Genomic DNA, 6267 nt, shown 5'->3' with positions numbered 1-6267 from the left:
GATAAGGTTTATTAGATGAGGGCACAAAGTGAAAGTGAAAGTACCAGTCACACAGATAGAAAAATAGTTAACCTTTTGTGACAGAACGGCTTAATATTTTTAATAAATACCAATTGAGGATGTAGTACAACTGCCCCCAGCCAGCAAGCCGCAGGTTTATATCAAGCTCGCGGCCATACCCAGGAAACACCTTGATCCCCACTAGCAAGAAGAATAACCCCTTACTCACCAAACAGCAGGGAGGCAAACCTGAAAGGGGAAGTGCACATGCAAACTGGCAAACTACACGTTGCCACAAGCAACGAGTCTGCACGGCAAACACCAATATGACCGTGACAGGGCTAGAGTGAACTTCTAGTTTGATGCGCTCCTGTTTTCTGGAACACAGGATGTTAAATCAGTCAGGCTGTGGAGGTCCTGCCCATAGCTGCCTGCTCCTGCTCATGCACCAACTACTTTTTGGAGAGGTGTTGAGAATGTCATAAAAAGCAAAAAGTCACAAGTTTTGTTGCAAACTGGGACTTACTCAAGGCAACCTTTCCACACTACAAAACTGCTGTAGAACTGTAATAAATCTCCGCCTGTTTTTGAAACCACCCTAAATGGGACTGCTAAAGATTGTAACTTACCGTACTGTAACCTTTGACATCTATTTGCTGATGTGAATAATCATAAGAAGTTCTCTAATGCCTTTTTAAATTCATTTTTACTTCTGGAGACACTTCTCTTATCAGCGGAAGGGCCTCACTAACATAAAGTCAGTGAATTGTGTCATTAGTGAAGATGGAAATGGGAAATAACTCGGCCAAAGGAGCTTTGAAAGAAATTAATGGCGTAATAACGGCAGCAATATTGATATGTGCAAATGAGAAATGTATTACTAGGCCATTAGAAATATTTAATTACTCTGCCTTATAAGCTTTTCAGAAGTGATAGAGAGAGCTTCTACATATCCTGAAGGCATTGTACATAGAACCATAGAATGTGTCGGCAGATAAGAACCATTTGGCCCATCTAGTCTGCCTAATATACTGAGTACTATGGATAGCCCCTGTCCCTATCTTATATGAAGGATGGCCTTATGCCTATCCCATGCATGCTTAAACTCCTCCACTGTATTTGCAGCTACCACTTCTGCAGGAAGGCTATTCCATGCATCCACTACTCTCTCAGTAAAGTAATACTTCCTGATATTACTTTTAAACCTTTGCCCCTCTAATTTAAAACTATGTCCTCTTGTAGCAGTTTTTCTTCTTTTAAATATTCTCTCCTCTTTTACCTTGTTCATTCCCTTTATGTATTTAAAAGTTTCTATCATATCCCCTCTGTCTCGTCTTTCTTCCAAGCTAAACATGTTAAGGTCCTTTAATCTTTCCTGGTAAGTTTTATCCTGCAATCCATGTACCAGTTTAGTAGCTCTTCTCTGAACTCTCTCCAAAGTATCAATATCCTTCTGGAGATATGGTCTCCAGTACTGAGCACAATACTCCAAATGAGGTCTCACTAGTGCTCTGTAGAGCGGCGTGAGCACCTCCCTCTTTCTACTGGTAATGCCTCTCCCTATACACCCAAGCATTCTGCTAACATTTCCTGCTGCTCTATGACATTGTCTGCCTACCTTTAAGTCTTCTGAAATAATGACCCCTAAATCCCTTTCCTCAGATACTGAGGTTAGGACTGTATCACTGATTTTATATTCTGCTCTTGGGTTTTTACGTCCCAGGTGCATTATCTTGCACTTATCAACATTAAATTTTAGTTGCCAGATTTTTGACCATTCCTCTAGTTTTCCTAAATCCTTTTCCATTTGGTGTATCCCTCCCAGGAACATCAACCGTGTTAAAAATCTTTGTGTCATCAGCAAAAAGACATACCTTACCATCGAGGCCTTCTGCAATTTCGCTGATAAAGATATTAAACAATATGGGTCCCAGAACAGATCCCTGAGGTTTTTTTTTTGGTTACTTATAATGCCTATAATGCGATTTATGCATATATACTGTCGTACAACGTTAAGATATAACAGGCAGATATTATTTGTACTGGGGTTGTATCAAAAACTGAAAAAGTATTAAATGACGTCTGTCCTTTAAACAAAAAAATTATAAAATATCCATTAAAGGTGTTGTCCAGGATTAGGAAAAGATGGCTTCTTTCTTCCAAAAAAGCAGAGTTGAGTCTGATATTGCAGTTCATCTCCATTCACTTTAATAAAGCTAATCTTCAATAGCACACACAAGTGTGGCACTGTTTGTGAAACAAAAAAAGCTATGTTTTTCTAACCCTGGACAGTCCCTTTATGCCGATGTAGTGGGTAAGAAGAGATCTATTGTACAGCTCTCAATGTATTCACACTGTAAATCCATCTGCACTTCACTCCCCCTAGTGGTAACCTTCTGCTGCAGAAATGTGAAAATTCAGCAAAACGGTGGGTGGTTAAAAACCTCGTTAAAATACAGTATAGCTTAGGCAGAGTACTGCTTCTTCTGTATGGAGACTTACTGGAAGTGATCCAGTCCGGTATAAAATGAAGCAATGTAAAGATGTTTACTATAGCTTGACAACGCATTGCAACAGTACTTTGCAAACACTGAATATATGAATTATTAATTTTACTAATTCCATATTCTTAATATGAATGAATTACAGGCACTTAGCAGAGTGGTGTTGCCTGTGTGTTTGCTCTCGCACTTTCAGTGTGCTGCGTTTTTATTTCATTTAGTAGCATATCCTGATACTGTGCCAGGGTGACAACCAATGTAATAGTCCACCCAAAAGTCCAACCAATAGTAATAATTCTCTGCCAGAGTGCACTATGTTGTAACAGTGCACCCAAAAAAAAAAATGTCCCTCATTTTGCCCCCAGTAGTAATAATTCCCCCTTATAATGTGTGCCAGTACAAAAAATGACCGATAATAATGTTTGCCAGTAAAACAATTCACACTTGCAATGTGGGCCAGTACTAAAATGATCACTTGTGTGCCAGTACGAAAAAAACCCTCTGTAGAACAAATGTCCCCATAGTGGCCAACGTAGAATGTATGCCAGTACAAAAATGCTCCCTTATAATGTGCACTATTTACACAAAATGCCCCCTTATGTGCAAGTACAAAAAAGCTCCCTTATTACGTGTGTCAGTACAAAAAGTGAATCCCCCGTTTAGTGCCCCCAGTAGTACAAATGACCCCATTGTGGCCCTATTATAATGTGTGCCAGTACAAAAATTCTCCTTTTTACAGCCGCAGGGTCCTCACAGTGCTTTCTCCAGTTGCAAACTAATGACACCCAAGCGATAGTGACAGCATGCTGCCAAATATAAATAATAAACTCAAATACTTACCTCCATTTTGCTGTCAGCAATGCATTGCAAGACACAGATCTTTTCTAGTCAAGCTCGTCTCAGACAGCGCAATAATGATGACACGACCTCTGATAGGTTACAGGAACTAAGACTAAAACCTATGGATTCGCTCATTGTTCATGGCCCTTACGCTGCCCCCCCAGATTGTCCCTACCTGGTGCTGCCTGAGACAATCACCTCACCTCACCTCATTAAAAATGGATGAATTTCCTTTTTTTTTTTTTTATAAAACCCAACCCCTGCAGTATATACTGTATAATGTCCCCATAAAGGCCCCTAGTAGTAATAATGTCCCCCATAGTGGCCCCAGCAGTAATAATTTCCCTCATAGTGGCCACACCAGTAATAATGTCCTCCATAGTGGCCCCAAGCAGTAATAATATCTCCCATAGTGGCCCCAAGCAGTAATAATATCTCCCATAGTGGCCCCAGCAGTAATAATTTCCCTCATAGTGGCCTCACTAGTAATAATGTCCCCCATAGTGGTCCTCAGTTGTAATGGGGGTTTTTTTAGCAGAAAAAAAAAATCACTCACCTCATCCACTTGCACGCGCAGAGACAGTAACTTCTCTCTTGATTGTGAAGGACCTGCACTAAGTGTAATGATGTCACCGCACGCTCCCAGCATGATCAGGTGGTGACATCATCATGCTGAGCGCAGGTCCTTCGGCAGATCCTTCACAATCAAGAGAGGAGCAACTGCCTCTGCGCATGCAAGTGGATGAGGTGAGTGATTTTTTTTTAACCCCTAAAAGGCCATATTGCACCACCGTACCCATTGTTAATAGCCGACGGGTGCAATCTTGTCTGTCTGGCCATGAAAATGACCAAAAAAAGGACATGTCCTATTTTCCCTCCACCTTAGGACAAATGGGTCAACAATATATGATTGGTGGGGTTCAACAACTGGCTCCTCCAAAGTATACAGTGAAAAGAAGGCTCCAGCCACTGTGCAGTTTCCAGTGTACTATAGCTCAGCTCCCATTTACTTGAATGGCATCTGAGCTTCAGTATCTCGGCATGGCCTTGTGATTTCAGTTTCCAGTGCCAGCAACTGCCAAAACAGCTGATTGGTGGGGGTGTGTTACCCCCACCAATCTAATATTGATGACCCTATCCTGTGGATAGTCCATCAATATTGAAGTACCAGAAAAAAACCAAAAAACATAACTTTAAAGAATGATAGGTAACAACTAGAGATGAGCGAATCAAAGTTGACGAAGTGGAATTTCCTCACGCTTCATGGTAACGAATCACATTTTTTCCTAAAATGGCTGATGCACGTGTAAGGACATGGAGCAAGGAACTCTGGGAACGCGTGATCACCCATAATGCCATGCATGCAGCCAATCAGCAGCCAGCCCTGTGATGTCACAGCCCTATAAATAGCCTCAGCCATCTTGGATTCAGCGATTTTCCAGTGTATTTAGTGCAGGGAGAGACATCAGCAGGCGCTAGGAACAGTGGTATATATACCTGTCCCATAGCGCTGTGTCCTTTTATTGTGTTTAAAAAATGATTTTATAGATATGTAAATGAGCCTGGTAAGGAGCCCAAGGGGCTTTACTAACCTTCTTGGAGCCCAGCCATGCACCGCCTGCGTCCTCCGAATCTCCTCTTTGCTCACAGTTAGATCGCCGTAATCTCTCGATGCACGAGCTCACGCATGCGCAGTGTCGGCATAGTGTTCCTTCCCTGTGCTGGCATCAGCCTCGGGGAAGGAAGTGCGCATGCGCGAGCTCACGCATCGCGAGATTACGGCGATCTAACTGTGAGCAAGGAGGAGATTCAGAGGACGCAGGCGGTGCTGGGCTCCTTCACAGGTGGCGTGGGTGGGCTCCAAGAGGGTTAGTACAGCCCCTTAGGAACCTTACCAGGCTCATTTACATATCTATAAAATCATTTTTTAAACACAATAAAAGGACACAGCCCTATAGGACAGGTATATTGCCGACATGCTAGCGGCGATCTAGTCGTGCATGTCCGCAGCTATATAGGCTAAAACGAGGTGACAGAATCCCTTTAAAACTTTTATTTTGCTGTATAGAAGTTCAGGGAAAGGATAGGAAGGAATCATTCCACAGTATTGAAGCAGAACAGGGTTCAGTAGGGGAGTTTACAGCCTGGGTAATAGGAACAATCCTTTTGCACTTTGCTGCAATGACTGGGAATCCAAATTGCCATTATACAGCTCTGTGATCCCAGCAAACTGTTCTTGTTATTAGGGTGCAAGTGCTGTTTGATACAGCCATTAACAGGGTTTATTACAAGGAAATATTTCTACGTCTCATTTGCACTTGTGCGGTGCAGTTATATGTTCTAAAGCATTTTTTGGCTTGTATTAGTGGGAAAAAAAGGTCTTATTAACCGCTTTGTGGTGAAGTGAGAAAATTACAGCCCTTTTTGGCGTCTTTTAGTGGCAAAAATAAATAAATTATTTGCCGTTCAGTGGTGCAGTTATATGTTCTATTGCCCTTTTTGGCGTGTATTAGTGGCAAAAAATATATATTATTTGCTGTTCAGCGGTGTAGTTATATGTTCTAAAGCCTTTTGTGGCATGTATAAGTGGAAAAAAATAAGGGCCTATTTGCCGTTCAGCAGTGCAGTTATAAGTTCTAAAGCTCTTTTTGGCGTGTATTAGTGACAAAAAATATATATTATTTGCCATACAGAGGTGCAGTAATATGTTCTAAAACCCTTTTTGGAGTGTATTAGTGGCAAAAAAATATATATTATTTGCTGTTCAGCGGTGCAGTTATATGTTCTAAAGCCCTTTTTGGCGTGTATTAGTGGCAAAAATATATATATTTGCCATTCAGCAGTATAGTTATATGTTCTAAAGCCCTTTTTGGCATGTATTAGTGGCAAAAAATATATATATTTGCCTTTCAGCGGTGCAGTTATA

The sequence above is a fragment of the Bufo bufo genome, chromosome 2 (assembly GCF_905171765.1).
Source record: "Bufo bufo chromosome 2, aBufBuf1.1, whole genome shotgun sequence".
Lineage (NCBI taxonomy): Eukaryota > Metazoa > Chordata > Amphibia > Anura > Bufonidae > Bufo > Bufo bufo.
This window is presented reverse-complemented; position numbering follows the sequence as displayed.